This window comes from Rhinoderma darwinii, chromosome 1 (genome assembly GCF_050947455.1).
Source record: "Rhinoderma darwinii isolate aRhiDar2 chromosome 1, aRhiDar2.hap1, whole genome shotgun sequence".
NCBI lineage: Eukaryota > Metazoa > Chordata > Amphibia > Anura > Rhinodermatidae > Rhinoderma > Rhinoderma darwinii.
In genome coordinates this window covers 412,302,115-412,326,327 of record NC_134687.1, presented here as the reverse complement: position 1 = coordinate 412,326,327, position 24,213 = coordinate 412,302,115, and the positions used below count along the sequence as shown (strand labels likewise).

Here is a 24,213-nt window from a genome sequence, read left to right as displayed (position 1 = left end):
ACGGTTGCAGTGGGTAAATGCTATTAGCAAAAGGACTCCTCTCATCGCCGTACTCAGCTGCATAGAAATTGGGCAACAGAATAGCTGCACTATCACTCAATAGTACTGAATGCAGAATTGTCCCAGGTCTGGTGTTAAGTCTGTAGAAGTCTTTACAGGGAGTTGGCGAGGATTTTACCAGGATAGCGGAGGAGCTCAATGAAAATGTGTCATTACTTTATGAGTGTTAGACCTGACATTATATCATGCTAAGAAAATATGAGTGTTCAAAAGTGGGATTTAAATCCACAAATTCAAGAGAGACCGGTCGGTCATCCTAACCTACACAAAAGTGCAATTTTTAAAGATTGGATGCCGAAACAGTTATCTGAAGAGTCTAATGTTTTGGGGCGTATACCGACATAGTTTTTTTACTATTATTTCACTAACACTGACGGAATGACTGCGAAGTATGTTTAAGAAAAGATGAGTTGTCAGAAGTGGGATTTGAACGCAGCGCCTTAGACCACTCGGCCATCCTGACTTACAGGAAACCTCTGCCTCTCCAGATTGGTAGGAAAAACAATCATGTTAAGAGTCGATTTTTTGGGGATGTTGAATTGAAAGATTAGAACTGTTTCTTGTCCATTTCCGTCTTGTATTTATTGGTTTATGATTACAGTGTTGCAAAAAGAAGTCCTTGAAGACCCTTTTACTTGCTTGATCTTGAAAATATAGAGAAATCCCCCTGGGAGGTACCCAGGAGTAAGGCAGTGGTGTAGGATTCTCTATAACATTCACTCAAGTAAGCAGAGGGATATGAATTGTTTTACATTGTTCACTTATATTTAGGGTCCTGTTAGAGATATGGGGATCATGAGAATTTAGAGTTGGTAGAGAATATGATCAAGGTTAAAAAAGTTGGCAGAAAGGAGTGTTGTGAAAGTCGTGGTACTATAAAAGGTATCTACTGCACCTGACTGTTGGGTGTGGAGCACTTCTCTTTATCAGAATTTAGATTAAGCCGCGTAACTGGTGGGTTCTGCAGGTGTTCGTCAGGGATGGGGTTTCTCTGACAGCTTTACAAGTGCTAGAATTAATTTGGCTCCAAACTCCCACTAATACAAAGCCACATGTATATAAGTGGCTCGGGCTGGTCTCTTGGAGCTATGGAGTGCACAGTAGTGGAGCTAGGCCATGTTCTGTAGCCAGGCCCAGGATGTGGCCCCGTGTCTCGAATATTGCCACAACTTACACGGTTGCAGTGGGTAAATGCTATTAGCAAAAGGACTCCTCTCATCGCCGTACTCAGCTGCATAGAAATTGGGCAACAGAATAGCTGCACTATCACTCAATAGTACTGAATGCAGAATTGTCCCAGGTCTGGTGTTAAGTCTGTAGAAGTCTTTACAGGGAGTTGGCGAGGATTTTACCAGGTTAGCGGAGGAGCTCAATGAAAATGTGTCATTACTTTATGAGTGTTAGACCTGACATTATATCATGCTAAGAAAATATGAGTGTTCAAAAGTGGGATTTAAATCCACAAATTCAAGAGAGACCGGTCGGTCATCCTAACCTACACAAAAGTGCAATTTTTAAAGATTGGATGCCGAAACAGTTATCTGAAGAGTCTAATGTTTTGGGGCGTATACCGACATAGTTTTTTTACTATTATTTCACTAACACTGACGGAATGACTGCGAAGTATGTTTAAGAAAAGATGAGTTGTCAGAAGTGGGATTTGAACCCACGCCTCCAGGGGAGACTGCGACCTAAACGCAGCGCCTTAGACCACTCGGCCATCCTGACTTACAGAAAACCTCTGCCTCTCCAGATTGGTAGGAAAAACAATCATGTTAAGAGTCGATTTTTTGGGGATGTTGAATTGAAAGATTAGAACTTTTTCTTGTCCATTTCCGTCTTGTATTTATTGGTTTATGATTACAGTGTTGCAAAAAGAAGTCCTTGAAGACCCTTTTACTTGCTTGATCTTGAAAATATAGAGAAATCCCCCTGGGAGGTACCCAGGAGTAAGGCAGTGGTGTAGGATTCTCTATAACATTCACTCAAGTAAGCAGAGGGATATGAATTGTTTTACATTGTTCACTTATATTTAGGGTCCTGTTAGAGATATGGGGATCATGAGAATTTAGAGTTGGTAGAGAATATGATCAAGGTTAAAAAAGTTGGCAGAAAGGAGTGTTGTGAAAGTCGTGGTACTATAAAAGGTATCTACTGCACCTGACTGTTGGGTGTGGAGCACTTCTCTTTATCAGAATTTAGATTAAGCCGCGTAACTGGTGGGTTCTGCAGGTGTTCGTCAGGGATGGGGTTTCTCTGACAGCTTTACAAGTGCTAGAATTAATTTGGCTCCAAACTCCCACTAATACAAAGCCACATGTATATAAGTGGCTCGGGCTGGTCTCTTGGAGCTATGGAGTGCACAGTAGTGGAGCTAGGCCATGTTCTGTAGCCAGGCCCAGGATGTGGCCCCGTGTCTCAAATATTGCCACAACTTACACGGTTGCAGTGGGTAAATGCTATTAGCAAAAGGACTCCTCTCATCGCCGTACTCAGCTGCATAGAAATTGGGCAACAGAATAGCTGCACTATCACTCAATAGTACTGAATGCAGAATTGTCCCAGGTCTGGTGTTAAGTCTGTAGAAGTCTTTACAGGGAGTTGGCGAGGATTTTACCAGGATAGCGGAGGAGCTCAATGAAAATGTGTCATTACTTTATGAGTGTTAGACCTGACATTATATCATGCTAAGAAAATATGAGTGTTCAAAAGTGGGATTTAAATCCACAAATTCAAGAGAGACCGGTCGGTCATCCTAACCTACACAAAAGTGCAATTTTTAAAGATTGGATGCCGAAACAGTTATCTGAAGAGTCTAATGTTTTGGGGCGTATACCGACATAGTTTTTTTACTATTATTTCACTAACACTGACGGAATGACTGCGAAGTATGTTTAACCCCTTAAGGACGCAGCCTAGTTTGGGCCTTAAGGCTCAGAGCCCATTTTTCAAATCTGACATATTTCACTTTATGTGGTAATAACGTCGGAATGCTTAAACCTATCCAAGCGATTCTGAGATTGTTTTCTCGTGACACTTTGGGCTTCATGTTCGTGGTAAAATTTGGTCGATATATTCAGTCTTTATTTGTGAAAAATTGCAAAATTTAGAGAAAATTTACAAAAAATAGCATTTTTCAGAATTTAAATGCATCTGCTTGAAAAACAGACGGTTATACCACCCAAAATAGTTACTAGTTCACACTTCCCATATGTCTACTTTAGATTGGCATCGTTTTTTGAACATTATTTTATTTTTCTTGGACGTTACACGGCTTAGAACATAAACAGCAATTTCTCATATTCTTAAGAAAATTTCAAAAGCCTTTTTTTGAAGGTGCCAGTTCAGTTCTGAAGTGGATTTGAGGGGCCTATGTATTAGAAACCCCCATAAAACACCCCATTTTAAAAACTAGACCCCTCAAAGTATTCAAAACAGCATATAGAAAGTTTTTTAACCCTTCAGGCATTTCACAGGAATTAAAGCAAAGTGGAAATGAAATTTGCAAATTTCATTTTTTCTGCTGAATTTCAATTTTATTCAATTTTTTTTTAGTAACAGAGAAGGTTTTACCAGAGAAACACTACTAAATATGTATTGTCCAGATTCTGCAGTTTTTAGAAATGTCCCACATGTGGCCCTACTGCGCTCGTGGACTAAAACACAAGCCCTAGAAGCAAAGAAGCACCTAGTGCATTTTGAGGCCTCTTTTTTATTAGAATATATTTTAGGCAGCATGCCAGGTTTGAAGAGGCGTTGAGGTATCAAAACAATGGAAACCCACCAGAAGTGACCCCATTTTGGAAATTACACCCCTCAAGGAATTCATTTATGGTTTTTGTTATCATTTTGACCGCACAGTTTTTTCACAGCACCTATTTGAATTGGGCTGTGAAATGAAAAAAATGATATTTTTTCCAATAAAATGTCATTTTTGATCAAATTTTCTTATTTTCACAGGGAACAACATACCCCATTTTGTTGCCCAATTTGTCCTTAGTGCGGCAATACCCCATTTGTGGTGATAAACTGCCGTTTGGGCCCATGGGAGGGCTCAGAAGGAAAGGAGCGCTATGTGTTTGTTGGAGTCCAGATTTTGCTGGATTGGTTTTCGGGTGCCATGTCGCATTTGCAGAGCCCCAGAGGTATCAAAGCAATGGAAACCCACCAGAAGTGACCCCATTTTGGAAACTACACCCCTCAAGGAATTCATTTATGGTTTTTGTTATCATTTTGACCGCACAGGTTTTTCACAGCACCTATTTGAATTGGGCTGTGAAATGAAAAAAATTATATTTTTTCCAATAAGATGTCATTTTTGATCAAAATTTCTTATTTTCACAGGGAACAACATACCCCATTTTGTTGCCCAATTTGTCCTTAGTGCGGCAATACCCCATTTGTGGTGATAAACTGCCGTTTGGGCCCATGGGAGGGCTCAGACGGAAAGGAGCGCTATGTGTTTGTTGGAGTCCAGATTTTGCTGGATTGGTTTTCGGGTGCCATGTTGCATTTGCAGAGCCCCAGAGGTATCAAAGCAATGGAAACCCACCAGAAGTGACCCCATTTTGGAAACTACACCCCTCAAGGAATTCATTTATGGTTTTTGTTATCATTTTGACCGCACAGTTTTTTCACAGCACCTATTTGAATTGGGCTGTGAAATGAAAAAAATGATATTTTTTCCAATAAGATGTCATTTTTGATCAAAATTTCTTATTTTCACAAGGAACAACATACCCCATTTTGTTGCCCAATTTGTCCTTAGTGCGGCAATACCCCATTTGTGGTGATAAACTGCCCTTTGGGCCCATGGGAGGGCTCAGAAGGAAAGGACCACCATTTGGCCTACTGGAGCTTTTCTGGTGCTAAGTCATGTGTGCAGAAGCCCCTGAGGTACCAGTACAGTTGAAACCCCCGAGAAGTGACCCCATTTTAAAAACTACACCCCTTAAGACATTTATCTAGAGGTGTCGTGAGAATTTTGACCCCACAGGTACTGTGTAAAAGATAATGCGCAGCAGATGGTGCAGTGTGAGATTTGCAATTTTATATATGTATATGCCATTTCAGTGTCCAATATAGTGTGCCCAGCATGCGCCACCGGAGATATACACCCCTTAAATTGTAATGTGGGTTCTCCTGGGTACGACAATACCCTACATGTGGCTGTTATCAGCTGCCTGGGCATACGGCAGGGCTCAGAAGGGAAAGATGAGGGGGGTAAGCTGTGCGGAGTGCATCAGGGTAAATTAAAAATCAAGGGATGTATGATACATTTTAAAACAATCTTTTATACAGAGCCCTGGTTTTTCGGGACACGTGTCACATTGGTATATTGTGTTCTTCCTTATCCCCCTCTTATAGCAGACTCTGCACCTCTTTTGACTCTTTCCCTTTCCACCGGTTTGGGGACCTTCTCCTGGAAAGTGTTGCCCTGGTACGATGCGTGTGGCCTCGCTTCCAGAAGTACTGGGTGCCCCCCCTTCCTGGTCCCTAAAGATTAGATCTTGAAATTCCAGGAAAGTTCCCCTCTGGCCTGCACATCGACGTAGCACATACGCATTGTACAAAGCCATCTGTATGATGTGCCCGGCCAGCTTCTTATACCACACCGCATGGCGCTGTAGGGCTTCAGGACTTGATTTGACAAGTCCATCCCTCCCATGTACCTATTGTAGTCCAGGATGCAGTCTGGTTTGGGGGTGGCCTTTCCTTCATATATCCTAAACCTGTAGGTATACCCTGATGCACTCTCGCACAGCTTATACATCTTCACGCCATACCTTGCCCTCTTACCTGGCAGGTACTGGCGAAATTGAACCCTCCCTTTAAAATGTACCAGGGACTCATCAATAGAAAAACACTTCTCGGGGGTGTATGCTTGGGAAAACCGGGCACTGGAACGGTCTAATAGGGGTCTCCGTTTATACAAACGGTCAAAACTGGGGTCATCTCGGGGTGGGCACGGCTCATTATCAGTATAATGTAAGAAGCGAAGTATTGCCTCATTTATTTATTTTTTTAGGTTCCAGTTCATTTCTGAAGTTGCTTTGAGGGGCCCATATATTAGAAACCCCTATGAAACACCCCATTTTAGAAACTAGACCCCTCAAAGTATTCACAACAGCATTTAGAAAGTTTATGAACCCTTTAGGTGTTTCACAGAAATTTAGAGCAAAGTAGAGGTGAAATTTACTCTTTTTATACCATTGTTTTTTATAACACAAAAGGATTTATCAGAGAAACGCAACTCAATACTTATTGCCCAGATTCTGCAGTTTTGAGAAATATCCCACATGTTGCCCTCGGGCGGTAATGGACTGAAGCACCGGCCTCCGAAGCAAAGGAGCACCTAGCGGATTTTGAGCCCTCTTTTTTATTAGGCACCATGTCCGGTTTGAAGAGGTCTTGTGGTGCCAAAACATTGGAAACCCCCCAAAAGTGACCCCAATTTGGAAACTAGACCCCTTGAGGAATCCATTGTAGTTTTCATGGGGTGCATGCGGCTTTTTGATCAGTTTTTATTCCATTTTTAGGTGGCGTGGTGACTAATAAACAGCAATTCTACTATTGTTTTTGTATACTTTTTTTTTTACAGCGTTCACCGTGCGCTATAAATGATATATTAACTTTATTCTGCGGGGCGATACGATCACGGCGATACCAGATGTTTATAGTTTTTTTTTATGTCTTATGGCGTTTGCACAATAAAATACGTTTTGTAAACAATCATTTACTTTTTGTGTTGCCTTATTCTAAGAGCCAGAACGTTTTTATTTTTCAATCAATAAAGCCGTGCGAGGACTTATTTTTTGCGTAACGAACTGTATTTTCCATCAGTACCATTTTTAGGTACATGCGACTTTTTGATCTCTTTTTATTCCATTTTTTGGGAGGTGAAGTGACCAAACAATTGTGATTGTGGTACGGTTTATTAATATTTTTTTTTACGGCGTTCACCGTGCGGGATAAATAACAAAATAATTTTGTAGTTCAGGCCGTTACGGACGCGGCGATACCAATTATGTATAGTTTATTTGTTTGTTTATATATTTTTATTAATAATAAAGGACTGATAAGGGAAAAAGTGGGACTTTTACTTTTATTACTTTTATTTTCTTATTTTTACACATCTTTTTTACTTTATTACTTTGTCCCACTATGGGACTTGAGGGCAGGAGGCCCTGATCGCTATTCTAATACACTGCACTACATGCGTAGTGCAGTGTATTAGAACTGTCAGCTACTCACTGACAGCAAGCATAGTGGGTCCTGACGTTGTCAGGACCCACTAGGCTTCCGTGTATGGCATAGCCGGACGCCATTGTTTGGTGTCCGGTTGCCATAGTCACCATCGCCGGCCGCTATCGCGTAGCAGGCCGGCGATGGCAGCTTAACCCCTAAAAAGCCGCGATCTCTATAGAACGCGGCTTTTAAGGGGTTAATCAGCGGGGACACAGCGATCGGTCCCCGCTGTAGGAGCTGTGACAGCTGCTGAACAAGACAGCAGCGGCTGTATGTGTCACAGCTCCTGTATGTGTCGGGAGGACGGCCGAAACGGCCGTTACTCCCGAGACGTACTATTACGGCATGGAGCGCGAACGATACAGCTGCCATGACGTAATAGTACGTCAAGGAGCGGGAAGGGGTTAAGAAAAGATGAGTTGTCAGAAGTGGGATTTGAACCCACGCCTCCAGGGGAGACTGCGACCTAAACGCAGCGCCTTAGACCACTCGGCCATCCTGACTTACAGAAAACCTCTGCCTCTCCAGATTGGTAGGAAAAACAATCATGTTAAGAGTCGATTTTTTGGGGATGTTGAATTGAAAGATTAGAACTGTTTCTTGTCCATTTCCGTCTTGTATTTATTGGTTTATGATTACAGTGTTGCAAAAAGAAGTCCTTGAAGACCCTTTTACTTGCTTGATCTTGAAAATATAGAGAAATCCCCCTGGGAGGTACCCAGGATGAAGGCAGTGGTGTAGGATTCTCTATAACATTCACTCAAGTAAGCAGAGGGATATGAATTGTTTTACATTGTTCACTTATATTTAGGGTCCTGTTAGAGATATGGGGATCATGAGAATTTAGAGTTGGTAGAGAATATGATCAAGGTTAAAAAAGTTGGCAGAAAGGAGTGTTGTGAAAGTCGTGGTACTATAAAAGGTATCTACTGCACCTGACTGTTGGGTGTGGAGCACTTCTCTTTATCAGAATTTAGATTAAGCCGCGTAACTGGTGGGTTCTGCAGGTGTTCGTCAGGGATGGGGTTTCTCTGACAGCTTTACAAGTGCTAGAATTAATTTGGCTCCAAACTCCCACTAATACAAAGCCACATGTATATAAGTGGCTCGGGCTGGTCTCTTGGAGCTATGGAGTGCACAGTAGTGGAGCTAGGCCATGTTCTGTAGCCAGGCCCAGGATGTGGCCCCGTGTCTCGAATATTGCCACAACTTACACGGTTGCAGTGGGTAAATGCTATTAGCAAAAGGACTCCTCTCATCGCCGTACTCAGCTGCATAGAAATTGGGCAACAGAATAGCTGCACTATCACTCAATAGTACTGAATGCAGAATTGTCCCAGGTCTGGTGTTAAGTCTGTAGAAGTCTTTACAGGGAGTTGGCGAGGATTTTACCAGGATAGCGGAGGAGCTCAATGAAAATGTGTCATTACTTTATGAGTGTTAGACCTGACATTATATCATGCTAAGAAAATATGAGTGTTCAAAAGTGGGATTTAAATCCACAAATTCAAGAGAGACCGGTCGGTCATCCTAACCTACACAAAAGTGCAATTTTTAAAGATTGGATGCCGAAACAGTTATCTGAAGAGTCTAATGTTTTGGGGCGTATACCGACATAGTTTTTTTTACTATTATTTCACTAACACTGACGGAATGACTGCGAAGTATGTTTAAGAAAAGATGAGTTGTCAGAGGTGGGATTTGAACCCACGCCTCCAGGGGAGACTGCGACCTAAACGCAGCGCCTTAGACCACTCGGCCATCCTGACTTACAGAAAACCTCTGACTCTCCAGATTGGTAGGAAAAACAATCATGTTAAGAGTCGATTTTTTGGGGATGTTGAATTGAAAGATTAGAACTGTTTCTTGTCCATTTCCGTCTTGTATTTATTGGTTTATGATTACAGTGTTGCAAAAAGAAGTCCTTGAAGACCCTTTTACTTGCTTGATCTTGAAAATATAGAGAAATCCCCCTGGGAGGTACCCAGGAGTAAGGCAGTGGTGTAGGATTCTCTATAACATTCACTCAAGTAAGCAGAGGGATATGAATTGTTTTACATTGTTCACTTATATTTAGGGTCCTGTTAGAGATATGGGGATCATGAGAATTTAGAGTTGGTAGAGAATATGATCAAGGTTAAAAAAGTTGGCAGAAAGGAGTGTTGTGAAAGTCGTGGTACTAAAAAAAGGTATCTACTGCACCTGACTGTTGGGTGTGGAGCACTTCTCTTTATCAGAATTTAGATTAAGCCGCGTAACTGGTGGGTTCTGCAGGTGTTCGTCAGGGATGGGGTTTCTCTGACAGTTTTACAAGTACTAGAATTAATTTGGCTCCAAACTCCCACTAATTCAAAGCCACATGTATATAAGTGGCTCGGGCTGGTCTCTTGGAGCTATGGAGTGCACAGTAGTGGAGCTAGGCCATGTTCTGTAGCCAGGCCCAGGATGTGGCCCCGTGTCTCGAATATTGCCACAACTTACACGGTTGCAGTGGGTAAATGCTATTAGCAAAAGGACTCCTCTCATCGCCGTACTCAGCTGCATAGAAATTGGGCAACAGATTAGCTGCACTATCACTCAATAGTACTGAATGCAGAATTGTCCCAGGTCTGGTGTTGAGTTTGTAGAAGTCTTTACAGGGAGTTGGCGAGGATTTTACCAGGATAGCGGAGGAGCTCAAGGAAAATGTGTTATTACTTTATGAGTGTTAGACCTGACATTATATCATGCTAAGAAAATATAAGTGTTCAAAAGTGGGATTTAAATCCACAAATTCAAGAGAGACCGGTCGGTCATCCTAACCTAAACAAAAGTGCAATTTTTAAAGATTGGATGCCAAAACAGTTATCTGAAGAGTCTAATGTATGTTTTGGGGCGTATACCGACATAGTTTTTTACTATTATTTCACTAACACTGACAGAATGACTGCGAAGAATGTTTAAGAAAAGATGAGTTGTCAGAAGTGGGATTTGTACCCACGCCTCCAGGGGAGACTGCGACCTAAACGCAGCGCCTTAGACCACTCGGCCATCCTGACTTATAGAAAACCTCTGCCTCTCAAGATTGGTAGGAAAAACAATCATGTTAAGAGTCGATTTTTTGGGGATGTTGAATTGAAAGATTAGAACTGTTTCTTGTCCATTTCCGTCTTGTATTTATTGGTTTATGATTACAGTGTTGCAAAAAGAAGTCCTTGAAGACCCTTTTACTTGCTTGATCTTGAAAATATAGAGAAATCCCCCTGGGAGGTACCCAGGAGTAAGGCAGTGGTGTAGGATTCTCTATAACATTCACTCAAGTAAGCAGAGGGATATGAATTGTTTTACATTGTTCACTTATATTTAGGGTCCTGTTAGAGATATGGGGATCATGAGAATTTAGAGTTGGTAGAGAATATGATCAAGGTTAAAAAAGTTGGCAGAAAGGAGTGTTGTGAAAGTCGTGGTACTATAAAAGGTATCTACTGCACCTGACTGTTGGGTGTGGAGCACTTCTCTTTATCAGAATTTAGATTAAGCCGCGTAACTGGTGGGTTCTGCAGGTGTTCGTCAGGGATGGGGTTTCTCTGACAGCTTTACAAGTGCTAGAATTAATTTGGCTCCAAACTCCCACTAATACAAAGCCAATGGTATATAAGTGGCTCGGGCTGGTCTCTTGGAGCTATGGAGTGCACAGTAGTGGAGTTAGGCCATGTTCTGTAGCCAGGCCCAGGATGTGGCCCCGTGTCTCGAATATTGCCACAACTTACACGGTTGCAGTGGGTAAATGCTATTAGCAAAAGGACTCCTCTCATCGCCGTACTCAGCTGCATAGAAATTGGGCAACAGAATAGCTGCACTATCACTCAATAGTACTGAATGCAGAATTGTCCCAGGTCTGGTGTTAAGTCTGTAGAAGTCTTTACAGGGAGTTGGCGAGGATTTTACCAGGATAGCGGAGGAGCTCAATGAAAATGTGTCATTACTTTATGAGTGTTAGACCTGACATTATATCATGCTAAGAAAATATGAGTGTTCAAAAGTGGGATTTAAATCCACAAATTCAAGAGACACCGGTCGGTCATCCTAACCTACACAAAAGTGCAATTTTTAAAGATTGGATGCCGAAACAGTTATCTGAAGAGTCTAATGTTTTGGGGCGTATACCGACATAGTTTTTTTACTATTATTTCACTAACACTGACAGAATGACTGCGAAGTATGTTTAAGAAAAGATGAGTTGTCAGAAGTGGGATTTGAACCCACGCCTCCAGGGGAGAATGCGACCTAAACGCAGCGCCTTAGACCACTCGGCCATCCTGACTTACAGAAAACCTCTGCCTCTCCAAATTGGTAGGAAAAACAATCATGTTAAGAGTTGATTTTTTGGGGATGTTGAATTGAAAGATTAGAACTGTTTCTTGTCCATTTCCGTCTTGTATTTATTGGTTTATGATTACAGTGTTGCAAAAAGAAGTCCTTGAAGACCCTTTTACTTGCTTGATCTTGAAAATATAGAGAAATCCCCCTGGGAGGTACCCAGGAGTAAGGCAGTGGTGTAGGATTCTCTATAACATTCACTCAAGTAAGCAGAGGGATATGAATTGTTTTACATTGTTCACTTATATTTAGGGTCCTGTTAGAGATATGGGGATCATGAGAATTTAGAGTTGGTAGAGAATATGATCAAGGTTAAAAAAGTTGTCAGAAAGGAGTGTTGTTAAAGTCGTGGTACTATAAAAGGTATCTACTGCACCTGACTGTTGGGTGTGGAGCACTTCTCTTTATCAGAATTTAGATTAAGCCGCGTAACTGGTGGGTTCTGCAGGTGTTCGTCAGGGATGGGGTTTCTCTGACAGCTTTACAAGTGCTAGAATTAATTTGGCTCCAAACTCCCACTAATACAAAGCCACATGTATATAAGTGGCTCGGGCTGGTCTCTTGGAGCTATGGAGTGCACAGTAGTGGAGCTAGGCCATGTTCTGTATCCAGGCCCAGGATTTGGCCCCGTGTCTCGAATATTGCCACAACTTACACGGTTGCAGTGGGTAAATGCTATTAGCAAAAGGACTCCTCTCATCGCCGTACTCAGCTGCATAGAAATTGGGCAACAGAATAGCTGCACTATCACTCAATAGTACTGAATGCAGAATTGTCCCAGGTCTGGTGTTGAGTTTGTAGAAGTCTTTACAGGGAGTTGGCGAGGATTTTACCAGGATAGCGGAGGAGCTCAAGGAAAATGTGTTATTACTTTATGAGTGTTAGACCTGACATTATATCATGCTAAGAAAATATAAGTGTTCAAAAGTGGGATTTAAATCCGCAAATTCAAGAGAGACCGGTCGGTCATCCTAACCTAAACAAAAGTGCAATTTTTAAAGATTGGAAGCCAAAACAGTTATCTGAAGAGTCTAATGTATGTTTTGGGGCGTATACCGACATAGTTTTTTACTATTATTTCACTAACACTGACAGAATGACTGCGAAGAATGTTTAAGAAAAGATGAGTTGTCAGAAGTGGGATTTGAACCCACGCCTCCAGGGGAGACTGCGACCTAAACGCAGCGCCTTAGACCACTCGGCCATCCTGACTTACAGAAAACCTCTACCTCTCCAGATTGGTAGGAAAAACAATCATGTTAAGAGTCGATTTTTTGGGGATGTTGAATTGAAAGATTAGAACTGTTTCTTGTCCATTTCCGTCTTGTATTTATTGGTTTATGATTACAGTGTTGCAAAAAGAAGTCCTTGAAGACCCTTTTACTTGCTTGATCTTGAAAATATAGAGAAATCCCCCTGGGAGGTACCCAGGAGTAAGGCAGTGGTGTAGGATTCTCTATAACATTCACTCAAGTAAGCAGAGGGATATGAATTGTTTTACATTGTTCACTTATATTTAGGGTCCTGTTAGAGATATGGGGATCATGAGAATTTAGAGTTGGTAGAGAATATGATCAAGGTTAAAAAAGTTGGCAGAAAGGAGTGTTGTGAAAGTCGTGGTACTAAAAAAAGGTATCTACTGCACCTGACTGTTGGGTGTGGAGCACTTCTCTTTATCAGAATTTAGATTAAGCCGCGTAACTGGTGGGTTCTGCAGGTGTTCGTCAGGGATGGGGTTTCTCTGACAGCTTTACAAGTGCTAGAATTAATTTGGCTCCAAACTCCCACTAATACAAAGCCACATGTATATAAGTGGCTCGGGCTGGTCTCTTGGAGCTATGGAGTGCACAGTAGTGGAGCTAGGCCATGTTCTGTAGCCAGGCCCAGGATGTGGCCCCGTGTCTCGAATATTGCCACAACTTACACGGTTGCAGTGGGTAAATGCTATTAGCAAAAGGACTCCTCTCATCGCCGTACTCAGCTGCATAGAAATTGGGCAACAGAATAGCTGCACTATCACTCAATAGTACTGAATGCAGAATTGTCCCAGGTCTGGTGTTGAGTTTGTAGAAGTCTTTACAGGGAGTTGGCGAGGATTTTACCAGGATAGCGGAGGAGCTCAAGGAAAATGTGTTATTACTTTATGAGTGTTAGACCTGACATTATATCATGCTAAGAAAATATAAGTGTTCAAAAGTGGGATTTAAATCCACAAATTCAAGAGAGACCGGTCGGTCATCCTAACCTAAACAAAAGTGCAATTTTTAAAGATTGGATGCCAAAACAGTTATCTGAAGAGTCTAATGTATGTTTTGGGGCGTATACCGACATAGTTTTTTACTATTATTTCACTAACACTGACAGAATGACTGCGAAGAATGTTTAAGAAAAGATGAGTTGTCAGAAGTGGGATTTGTACCCACGCCTCCAGGGGAGACTGCGACCTAAACGCAGCGCCTTAGACCACTCGGCCATCCTGACTTATAGAAAACCTCTGCCTCTCAAGATTGGTAGGAAAAACAATCATGTTAAGAGTCGATTTTTTGGGGATGTTGAATTGAAAGATTAGAACTGTTTCTTGTCCATTTCCGTCTTGTATTTATTGGTTTATGATTACAGTGTTGCAAAAAGAAGTCCTTGAAGACCCTTTTACTTGCTTGATCTTGAAAATATAGAGAAATCCCCCTGGGAGGTACCCAGGAGTAAGGCAGTGGTGTAGGATTCTCTATAACATTCACTCAAGTAAGCAGAGGGATATGAATTGTTTTACATTGTTCACTTATATTTAGGGTCCTGTTAGAGATATGGGGATCATGAGAATTTAGAGTTGGTAGAGAATATGATCAAGGTTAAAAAAGTTGGCAGAAAGGAGTGTTGTGAAAGTCGTGGTACTATAAAAGGTATCTACTGCACCTGACTGTTGGGTGTGGAGCACTTCTCTTTATCAGAATTTAGATTAAGCCGCGTAACTGGTGGGTTCTGCAGGTGTTCGTCAGGGATGGGGTTTCTCTGACAGCTTTACAAGTGCTAGAATTAATTTGGCTCCAAACTCCCACTAATACAAAGCCAATGGTATATAAGTGGCTCGGGCTGGTCTCTTGGAGCTATGGAGTGCACAGTAGTGGAGTTAGGCCATGTTCTGTAGCCAGGCCCAGGATGTGGCCCCGTGTCTCGAATATTGCCACAACTTACACGGTTGCAGTGGGTAAATGCTATTAGCAAAAGGACTCCTCTCATCGCCGTACTCAGCTGCATAGAAATTGGGCAACAGAATAGCTGCACTATCACTCAATAGTACTGAATGCAGAATTGTCCCAGGTCTGGTGTTAAGTCTGTAGAAGTCTTTACAGGGAGTTGGCGAGGATTTTACCAGGATAGCGGAGGAGCTCAATGAAAATGTGTCATTACTTTATGAGTGTTAGACCTGACATTATATCATGCTAAGAAAATATGAGTGTTCAAAAGTGGGATTTAAATCCACAAATTCAAGAGAGACCGGTCGGTCATCCTAACCTACACAAAAGTGCAATTTTTAAAGATTGGATAACGAAAGAATTATCTGAAGAGTCTAATGTTTTGGGGCGTATACCGACATAGTTTTTTTACTATTATTTCACTAACACTGACGGAATGACTGCGAAGTATGTTTAAGAAAAGATGAGTGGTCAGAAGTGGGATTTGAACCCACGCCTCCAGGGGAGACTGCGACCTAAACGCAGCGCCTTAGACCACTCGGCCATCCTGACTTACAGAAAACGTCTGCCTCTCCAGATTGGTAGGAAAAACAATCATGTTAAGAGTCGATTTTTTGGGGATGTTGAATTGAAAGATTAGAACTGTTTCTTGTCCATTTCCGTCTTGTATTTATTGGTTTATGATTACAGTGTTGCAAAAAGAAGTTCTTGAAGACCCTTTTACTTGCTTGATCTTGAAAATATAGAGAAATCCCCCTGGGAGGTACCCAGGAGTAAGGCAGTGGTGTAGGATTCTCTATAACATTCACTCAAGTAAGCAGAGGGATATGAATTGTTTTACATTGTTCACTTATATTTAGGGTCCTGTTAGAGATATGGGGATCATGAGAATTTAGAGTTGGTAGAGAATATGATCAAGGTTAAAAAAGTTGGCAGAAAGGAGTGTTGTGAAAGTCGTGGTACTATAAAAGGTATCTACTGCACCTGACTGTTGGGTGTGGAGCACTTCTCTTTATCAGAATTTAGATTAAGCCGCGTAACTGGTGGGTTCTGCAGGTGTTCGTCAGGGATGGGGTTTCTCTGACAGCTTTACAAGTGCTAGAATTAATTTGGCTCCAAACTCCCACTAATACAAAGCCACATGTATATAAGTGGCTCGGGCTGGTCTCTTGGAGCTATGGAGTGCACAGTAGTGGAGCTAGGCCATGTTCTGTAGCCAGGCCCAGGATGTGGCCCCGTGTCTCGAATATTGCCACAACTTACACGGTTGCAGTGGGTAAATGCTATTAGCAAAAGGACTCCTCTCATCGCTGTACTCAGCTGCATAGAAATTGGGCAACAGAATAGCTGCACTATCACTCAATAGTACTGAATGCAGAATTGTCCCAGGTCTGGTGTTAAGTCTGTAGAAGTCTTTACAGGGAGTTGGCGACGATTTTACCAGGATAGCGGAGGAGCTCAATGAAAATGTGTCATTACTTTATGAGTGTTAGACCTGACATTATATCATGCTAAGAAAATATGAGTGTTCAAAAGTGGGATTTAAATCCACAAATTCAAGAGAGACCGGTCGGTCATCCTAACCTACACAAAAGTGCAATTTTTAAAGATTGGATGCCGAAACAGTTATCTGAAGAGTCTAATGTTTTGGGACGTATACCGACATAGTTTTTTTACTATTATTTCATAACACTGACGGAATGACTGCGACGAATGTTTAAGAAAAGATGAGTTGTCAGAAGTAGGATTTGAACCCACGCCTCCAGGGGAGACTGCGACCTAAACACAGCACCTTAGACCACTCGGCCATCCTGACTTACAGAAAACCTTTGCCTCTCCAGATTGGTAGGAAAAACAATCATGTTAAGAGTCGATTTTTTGGGGATGTTGAATTGAAAGATTAGAACTGTTTCTTGTCCATTTCCGTCTTGTATTTATTGGTTTATGATTACAGTGTTGCAAAAAGAAGTCCTTGAAGACCCTTTTACTTGCTTGATCTTGAAAATATAGAGAAATCCCCCTGGGAGGTACCCAGGAGTAAGGCAGTGGTGTAGGATTCTCTATAACATTCACTCAAGTAAGCAGAGGGATATGAATTGTTTTACATTGTTCACTTATATTTAGGGTCCTGTTAGAGATATGGGGATCATGAGAATTTAAAGTTGGTAGAGAATATGATCAAGGTTAAAAAAGTTGGCAGAAAGGAGTGTTGTGAAAGTCGTGGTACTATAAAAGGTATCTACTGCACCTGACTGTTGGGTGTGGAGCACTTCTCTTTATCAGAATTGAGATTAAGTCGCGTAACTGGTGGGTTCTGCAGGTGTTCGTCAGGGATGGGGTTTCTCTGACAGCTTTACAAGTGCTAGAATTAATTTGGCTCCAAACTCCCACTAATACAAAGCCACATGTATATAAGTGGCTCGGGCTGGTCTCTTGGAGCTATGGAGTGCACAGTAGTGGAGCTAGGCCATGTTCTGTAGCCAGGCCCAGGATGTGGCCCCGTGTCTCGAATATTGCCACAACTTACACGGTTGCAGTGGGTAAATGCTATTAGCAAAAGGACTCCTCTCATCGCCGTACTCAGCTGCATAGAAATTGGGCAACAGAATAGCTGCACTATCACTCAATAGTACTGAATGCAGAATTGTCCCAGGTCTGGTGTTAAGTCTGTAGAAGTCTTTACAGGGAGTTGGCGAGGATTTTACCAGGATAGCGGAGGAGCTCAATGAAAATGTGTCATTACTTTATGAGTGTTAGACCTGACATTATATCATGCTAAGAAAATATGAGTGTTCAAAAGTGGGATTTAAATCCACAAATTCAAGAGAGACCGGTCGGTCATCCTAACCTACACAAAAGTGCAATTTTTAAAGATTGGATGCCGAAAGAGTTATCTGAAGAGTCTAATGTTTTGGGGCGTATACCGACATAGTTTTTTTACTATTATTTCACTAACACTGACGGAATGACTGCGAAGTATGTTTAAGAAAAGATGCGTTGTCAGAAGTGGGATTTGAACCCACGCCTCCAGGGGAGACTGCGACCTAAACGGAGCGCCTTAGACCACCCGGCCATCCTGACTTACAGAAAACCTCTGCCTCTCCAGATTGGTAGGAAAAACAATCATGTTAAGAGTCGATTTTTTGGGGATGTTGAATTGAAAGATTAGAACTGTTTCTTGTCCATTTCCGTCTTGTATTTATTGGTTTATGATTACAGTGTTGCAAAAAGAAGTCCTTGAAGACCCTTTTACTTGCTTGATCTTGAAAATATAGAGAAATCCCCCTGGGAGGTACCCAGGAGTAAGGCAGTGGTGTAGGATTCTCTATAACATTCACTCAAGTAAGCAGAGGGATATGAATTGTTTTACATTGTTCACTTATATTTAGGGTCCTGTTAGAGATATGGGGATCATGAGAATTTAGAGTTGGTAGAGAATATGATCAAGGTTAAAAAAGTTGGCAGAAAGGAGTGTTGTGAAAGTCGTGGTACTATAAAAGGTATCTACTGCACCTGACTGTTGGGTGTGGAGCACTTCTCTTTATCAGAATTTAGATTAAGCCGCGTAACTGGTGGGTTCTGCAGGTGTTCGTCAGGGATGGGGTTTCTATGACAGTTTTACAAGTGCTAGAATTAATTTGGCTCCAAACTCCCACTAATACAAAGCCACATGTATATAAGTGGCTCGGGCTGGTCTCTTGGAGCTATGGAGTGCACAGTAGTGGAGCTAGGCCATGTTCTGAAGCCAGGCCCAAGATGTGGCCCCGTGTCTCGAATATTGCCACAACTTACACGGTTGCAGTGGGTAAATGCTATTAGCAAAAGGACTCCTCTCATCGCCGTACTCAGCTGCATAGAAATTGGGCAACAGAATAGCTGCACTATCACTCAATAGTACTGAATGCAGAATTGTCCCAGGTCTGGTGTTGAGTTTGTAGAAGTCTTTATAGGGAGTTGGCGAGGATTTTACCAGGATAGCGGAGGAGCTCAATGAAAATGTGTCATTACTTTATGAGTGTTAGACCTGACATTATATCATGCTAAGAAAATATGAGTGTTCAAAAGTGGGATTTAAATCCACAAATTCAAGAGAGACCGGTCGGTCATCCTAACCTACACAAAAGTGCAATTTTTAAAGATTGGATGCCGAAACAGTTATCTGAAGAGTCTAATGTTTTGGGGCGTATACCGACATAGTTTTTTTAACTATTATTTCACTAACACTGACGGAATGACTGCGAAGAATGTTTAAGAAAAGATGAGTTGTCAGAAGTGGGATTTGAACCCACGCCTCCAGGGGAGACTGCGACCTAAACACAGCGCCTTAGACCACTCGGCCATCCTGACTTACAGAAAACTTCTGCCTCTCCAGATTGGTAGGAAAAACAATCATGTTAAGAGTCAATTTTTTGGGGATGTTGAATTGAAAGATTAGAACTGTTTCTTGTCCATTTCCGTCTTGTATTTATTGGTTTATGATTACAGTGTTGCAAAAAGAAGTCCTTGAAGACCCTTTTACTTGCTTGATCTTGAAAATATAGAGAAATCCCCCTGGGAGGTACCCAGGAGTAAGGCAGTGGTGTAGGATTCTCTATAACATTCACTCAAGTAAGCAGAGGGATATGAATTGTTTTACATTGTTCACTTATATTTAGGGTCCTGTTAGAGATATGGGGATCATGAGAATTTAGAGTTGGTAGAGAATATGATCAAGGTTAAAAAAGTTGGCAGAAAGGAGTGTTGTGAAAGTCGTGGTACTATAAAAGGTATCTACTGCACCTGACTGTTGGGTGTGGAGCACTTCTCTTTATCAGAATTTAGATTAAGCCGCGTAACTGGTGGGTTCTGCAGGTGTTCGTCAGGGATGGGGTTTCTCTGACAGCTTTACAAGTGCTAGAATTAATTTGGCTCCAAACTCCCACTAATACAAAGCCACATGTATATAAGTGGCTCGGGCTGGTCTCTTGGAGCTATGGAGTGCACAGTAGTGGAGCTAGGCCATGTTCTGTAGCCAGGCCCAGGATGTGGCCCCGTGTCTCGAATATTGCCACAACTTACACGGTTGCAGTGGGTAAATGCTATTAGCAAAAGGACTCCTCTCATCGCCGTACTCAGCTGCATAGAAATTGGGCAACAGAATAGCTGCACTATCACTCAATAGTACTGAGTGCAGAATTGTCCCAGGTCTGGTGTTGAGTCTGTAGAAGTCTTTACAGGGAGTTGGCAAGGATTTTACCAGGATAGCGGAGGAGCTCAAGGAAAATGTGTCATTACTTTATGAGTGTTAGACCTGACATTATATCATGCTAAGAAAATATGAGTGTTCAAAAGTGGGATTTAAATCCACAAATTCAAGGGAGACTGGTCGGTCATCCTAACCTACACAAAAGTGCAATTTTTAAAGATTGGATGCCGAAACAGTTATCTGAAGAGTCTAATGTTTTGGGGCGTATACCGACATAGTTTTTTTACTATTATTTCACTAACACTGACGGAATGACTGCGAAGTATGTTTAAGAAAAGATGAGTTGTCAGAAGTGGGAATTGAACCCACACCTGCCGGGAAGACTGGGACCTAAACGCAGCGCCTTAGACCACTCGGCCATCCTGACTTACAGAAAACCTCTGCCTCTCCAGATTGGTAGGAAAAACAATCATGTTAAGAGTCGATTTTTTGGGGATGTTGAATTGAAAGATTAGAACTGTTTCTTGTCCATTTCCGTCTTGTATTTATTGGTTTATGATTACAGTGTTGCAAAAAGAAGTCCTTGAAGACCCTTTTACTTGCTTGATCTTGAAAATATAGAGAAATCCCCCTGGGAGGTACCCAGGAGTAAGGCAGTGGTGTAGGATTCTCTATAACATTCACTCAAGTAAGCAGAGGGATATGAATTGTTTTACATTGTTCACTTATATTTAGGGTCCTGTTAGAGATATGGGGATCATGAGAATTTAGAGTTGGTAGAGAATATGATCAAGGTTAAAAAAGTTGGCAGAAAGGAGTGTTGTGAAAGTCGTGGTACTAAAAAAGGTATCTACTGCACCTGACTGTTGGGTGTGGAGCACTTCTCTTTATCAGAATTTAGATTAAGCCGCGTAACTGGTGGGTTCTGCAGGTGTTCGTCAGGGATGGGGTTTCTCTGACAGTTTTACAAGTACTAGAATTAATTTGGCTCCAAACTCCCACTAATTCAAAGCCACATGTATATAAGTGGCTCGGGCTGGTCTCTTGGAGCTATGGAGTGCACAGTAGTGGAGCTAGGCCATGTTCTGAAGCCAGGCCCAAGATGTGGCCCCGTGTCTCGAATATTTCCACAACTTACACGGTTGCAGTGGGTAAATGCTATTAGCAAAAGGACTCCTCTCATCGCCGTACTCAGCTGCATAGAAATTGGGCAACAGAATAGCTGCACTCTCACGCAATAGTACTGAATGCAGAATTGTCCCAGGTCTGGTGTTGAGTCTGTAGAAGTCTTTACAGGGAGTGGACGAGGATTTTACCAGGATAGTGGAGGTGCTCAAGGTAAATGCGTCATTACTTTATGAGTGTTAGACCTGACATTATATCATGCTAAGAAAATATGAGTGTTCAAAAGTGGGATTTAAATCCAAAAATTCAAGAGAGACCGGTCGGTCGTCCTAACCTACACAAAAGTGCAATTTTTAAAGATTGGATGCCCAAACAGTTATCTGAAGAGTCTAATGTTTTGGAGCGTATACCGACATAGTTTTTTTACTATTATTTCACTAAGGGTATGTGCACACACACTAATTACGTCCGCAAGTCCCGGACCGAACACAGTGCAGGGAGCCGGGCTCCTAGCATCATAGTTATATACGATGCTAGGAGTCCCTGCCTCTCTGCAGGACAACTGTCCCGTACTATAATCATGTTTTCAGTACGGGACAGTAGTTCCACGGAGAGGCAGGGACTCCTAGCATCGTACATAAGTATGATGCTAGGAGCCCGGCTCCCTGCACTGTGTTCGGTCCGGGACTTGCGGCCGAAATACGTCCGTTAATTACGGACGTAACTAGTGTGTGTGCACATACCCTAACACTGACGGAATGACTGCGAAGTATGTTTAAGAAAAGATGAGTGGTCAGAAGTGGGATTTGAACCCACGCCTCCAGGGGAGACTGCGACCTAAACGCAGCGCCTTAGACCACTCAGCCATCCTGACTTACAGAAAACCTCTGCCTCTCCAGATTGGTAGGAAAAACAATCATGTTAAGAGTCGATTTTTTGGGGATGTTGAATTGAAAGATTAGAACTGTTTCTTGTCCATTTCCGTCTTGTATTTATTGGTTTATGATTACAGTGTTGCAAAAAGAAGTCCTTGAAGACCCTTTTACTTGCTTGATCTTGAAAATATAGAGAAATCCCCCTGGGAGGTACCCAGGAATAAGGCAGTGGCGTAGGATTCTATATAACATTCACTCAAGTAAGCAGAGGGATATGAATTGTTTTACACTGTTCACTTATATTTAGGGTCCTGTTAGAGATATGGGGATCATGAGAATTTATTGTTGGTAGAGAATATGATCAAGACTCTTCCCATTACACAGTTGTATTTCTATAGAGAAACATATAAGTGGTCATGTGTCCTTGCAGGAATCCCCTAGAAATATAATATTACCTGCATTCACCTGTGCAGACATTTACCAACCAGGGCATATCAAACACCACTATAATAGGCCCATGTTTTTAGCCAATAGCCAATCCCAGGTAGTTCCTCTTAGTGTAGGGATCTGAATTTGACATATATATGAGGGCTATTTCCCTCATGAAGCATTTCGTTGTTTGCGGATTATATAATGCTGACGTTGGAACATCCAGAGAAGTCCTTAGAGACAGCATTAAACATCATTAAAGAATTTGGAACTCTATCCCTCTATAAAATTAATGAGAACAAATCTCAAATTCTACCATTCAATATTCCCCCGGACACCCTTAATTCACTTAAATCTCAGTTTCCCATGGATTGGCAATCACATCATGTCACCTATCTCAGTATAGCAATTACTAATTCTAATTCTATTCTGGCCATGAAGCTACGTGACAGTGCATCAGCTTTAATATTTTTAGACCCGGCCCTATAGGTGACCACAAAGTTGAATCTAGTAAAAAACAACGCCCTTCGAGCTTGTCTCAGGTTTAACCTCCGGGCAGATTCTATGAAAACCAGATTCTTGTGGTCGGTAAGGACCGTCACCTGGTGCCTAGCCCCCTCCAAGAAGTGGCGCCACTCTTCAAATACCCATTTAGAGTTTGCAGTTGCCCACGTCATAGTTACTCTCAGTGGGTGAGAACTTCCTGGAGAAGTAGGCACAGGGACGGAGATGGGTGAGGGAACTGGTACCCTGGGACAAGACAGCACCCACTCCCACCTCGGAGGCGTCAACCTCCACGATGAATGGCTCCATTTGGTTAGGCTGAATCAGCACTGGGGCAGAGTTAAAGCACTTCTTAAGGATCTAAAAAGCCTTTACCGCCTCCGGAGGCCAGTGGAGGAGATCAGCACCTTTGCGAGTAAGATCCGTAAGAGGCTTAGCGATGACCGAGAAGTTAGCAATAAATCTCCTGTAATAATTAGCAAACCCCAGGAAGCACTGTAATGCCTTCAGGGAGGCAGGTTGGACCCATTCAGCCACAGCCTGAACCTTGGCAGGGTCCATGCGGAATTCATTAGGAGTGAGGATTTGACCCAAAAATGGTATCTCCTGCACCCCAAACACACATTTTTCAGATTTAGCAAAGAGTTTGTTTTCCCGAAAGGCCTGGAGCACCTTACTGACATGCTCAATGTGGGAGGACCAGTCCTTGGAAAACACAAGTATGTCATCAAGGTACACTACAAGAAATACCCCCAGGTATTCTCTTAAAATCTCATTTATGAAATTCTGGAAGACCGCGGGAGCATTACACAACTGATAGGGCATGACGAGGTATTCGAAATTACCTTCGGGCGTGTTAAACGCAGTCTTCCACTCATCCCCTTCTCTGATTCGGATAAGGTTATAAGCCCCCCGAAGATCAAACTTAGAGAACAATTGGGCCTCCTGAACCTGATTGAAGAGATCAGGAATCAAAGGAAGGGGATACTGGTTCCTTACAGTGACCTTATTCAAGTTTCGGTAATCGATGCACGGCCTAAGACCACCATCCTTCTTCCCTACGAAGAAGCCAGCACCTACCGGAGAAGTAGAGGGGCGAATGTAACCCTTGGCCAGGCTTTTCTGGATATAGTCTCTCATGGCCTCGCGTTCGGGACAAGAGAGATTAAAGGGAATGTGTTGCCAGAAAAACATGTTTTTTTTTTTAAAAATTAAACATTTAGTGTGTGGGTGA

The 24,213-nt window shown here is 42.2% G+C and overlaps 13 non-coding genes across 13 annotated transcripts; all 13 read right to left on the bottom strand.

Moving 5' to 3' along the window:
• Positions 1 to 1,705: 1,705 nt before the first annotated feature.
• Positions 1,706 to 1,788, bottom strand: TRNAL-UAG (transfer RNA leucine (anticodon UAG)). Its single transcript has one exon. It is a non-coding gene; the product is annotated as a tRNA-Leu (tRNA).
• A 5,940-nt stretch (positions 1,789 to 7,728) lies between these two features.
• TRNAL-UAG (transfer RNA leucine (anticodon UAG)) lies at positions 7,729 to 7,811 on the bottom strand. The gene has a single exon. It is a non-coding gene; the product is annotated as a tRNA-Leu (tRNA).
• Positions 7,812 to 8,994: 1,183 nt separating this feature from the next.
• On the bottom strand, positions 8,995 to 9,077 carry TRNAL-UAG (transfer RNA leucine (anticodon UAG)). The gene has a single exon. It is a non-coding gene; the product is annotated as a tRNA-Leu (tRNA).
• Positions 9,078 to 10,263: 1,186 nt separating this feature from the next.
• On the bottom strand, positions 10,264 to 10,346 carry TRNAL-UAG (transfer RNA leucine (anticodon UAG)). Its single transcript has one exon. It is a non-coding gene; the product is annotated as a tRNA-Leu (tRNA).
• Positions 10,347 to 11,528: 1,182 nt separating this feature from the next.
• On the bottom strand, positions 11,529 to 11,611 carry TRNAL-UAG (transfer RNA leucine (anticodon UAG)). Its single transcript has one exon. It is a non-coding gene; the product is annotated as a tRNA-Leu (tRNA).
• A 1,185-nt stretch (positions 11,612 to 12,796) lies between these two features.
• TRNAL-UAG (transfer RNA leucine (anticodon UAG)) lies at positions 12,797 to 12,879 on the bottom strand. The gene has a single exon. It is a non-coding gene; the product is annotated as a tRNA-Leu (tRNA).
• Positions 12,880 to 14,065: 1,186 nt separating this feature from the next.
• Positions 14,066 to 14,148, bottom strand: TRNAL-UAG (transfer RNA leucine (anticodon UAG)). The gene has a single exon. It is a non-coding gene; the product is annotated as a tRNA-Leu (tRNA).
• A 1,182-nt stretch (positions 14,149 to 15,330) lies between these two features.
• Positions 15,331 to 15,413, bottom strand: TRNAL-UAG (transfer RNA leucine (anticodon UAG)). Its single transcript has one exon. It is a non-coding gene; the product is annotated as a tRNA-Leu (tRNA).
• A 1,181-nt stretch (positions 15,414 to 16,594) lies between these two features.
• TRNAL-UAG (transfer RNA leucine (anticodon UAG)) lies at positions 16,595 to 16,677 on the bottom strand. The gene has a single exon. It is a non-coding gene; the product is annotated as a tRNA-Leu (tRNA).
• Positions 16,678 to 17,859: 1,182 nt separating this feature from the next.
• On the bottom strand, positions 17,860 to 17,942 carry TRNAL-UAG (transfer RNA leucine (anticodon UAG)). The gene has a single exon. It is a non-coding gene; the product is annotated as a tRNA-Leu (tRNA).
• Positions 17,943 to 19,125: 1,183 nt separating this feature from the next.
• TRNAL-UAG (transfer RNA leucine (anticodon UAG)) lies at positions 19,126 to 19,208 on the bottom strand. Its single transcript has one exon. It is a non-coding gene; the product is annotated as a tRNA-Leu (tRNA).
• Positions 19,209 to 20,390: 1,182 nt separating this feature from the next.
• Positions 20,391 to 20,473, bottom strand: TRNAL-UAG (transfer RNA leucine (anticodon UAG)). Its single transcript has one exon. It is a non-coding gene; the product is annotated as a tRNA-Leu (tRNA).
• Positions 20,474 to 21,962: 1,489 nt separating this feature from the next.
• TRNAL-UAG (transfer RNA leucine (anticodon UAG)) lies at positions 21,963 to 22,045 on the bottom strand. Its single transcript has one exon. It is a non-coding gene; the product is annotated as a tRNA-Leu (tRNA).
• Between the last annotated feature and the right edge of the window lie 2,168 nt (positions 22,046 to 24,213).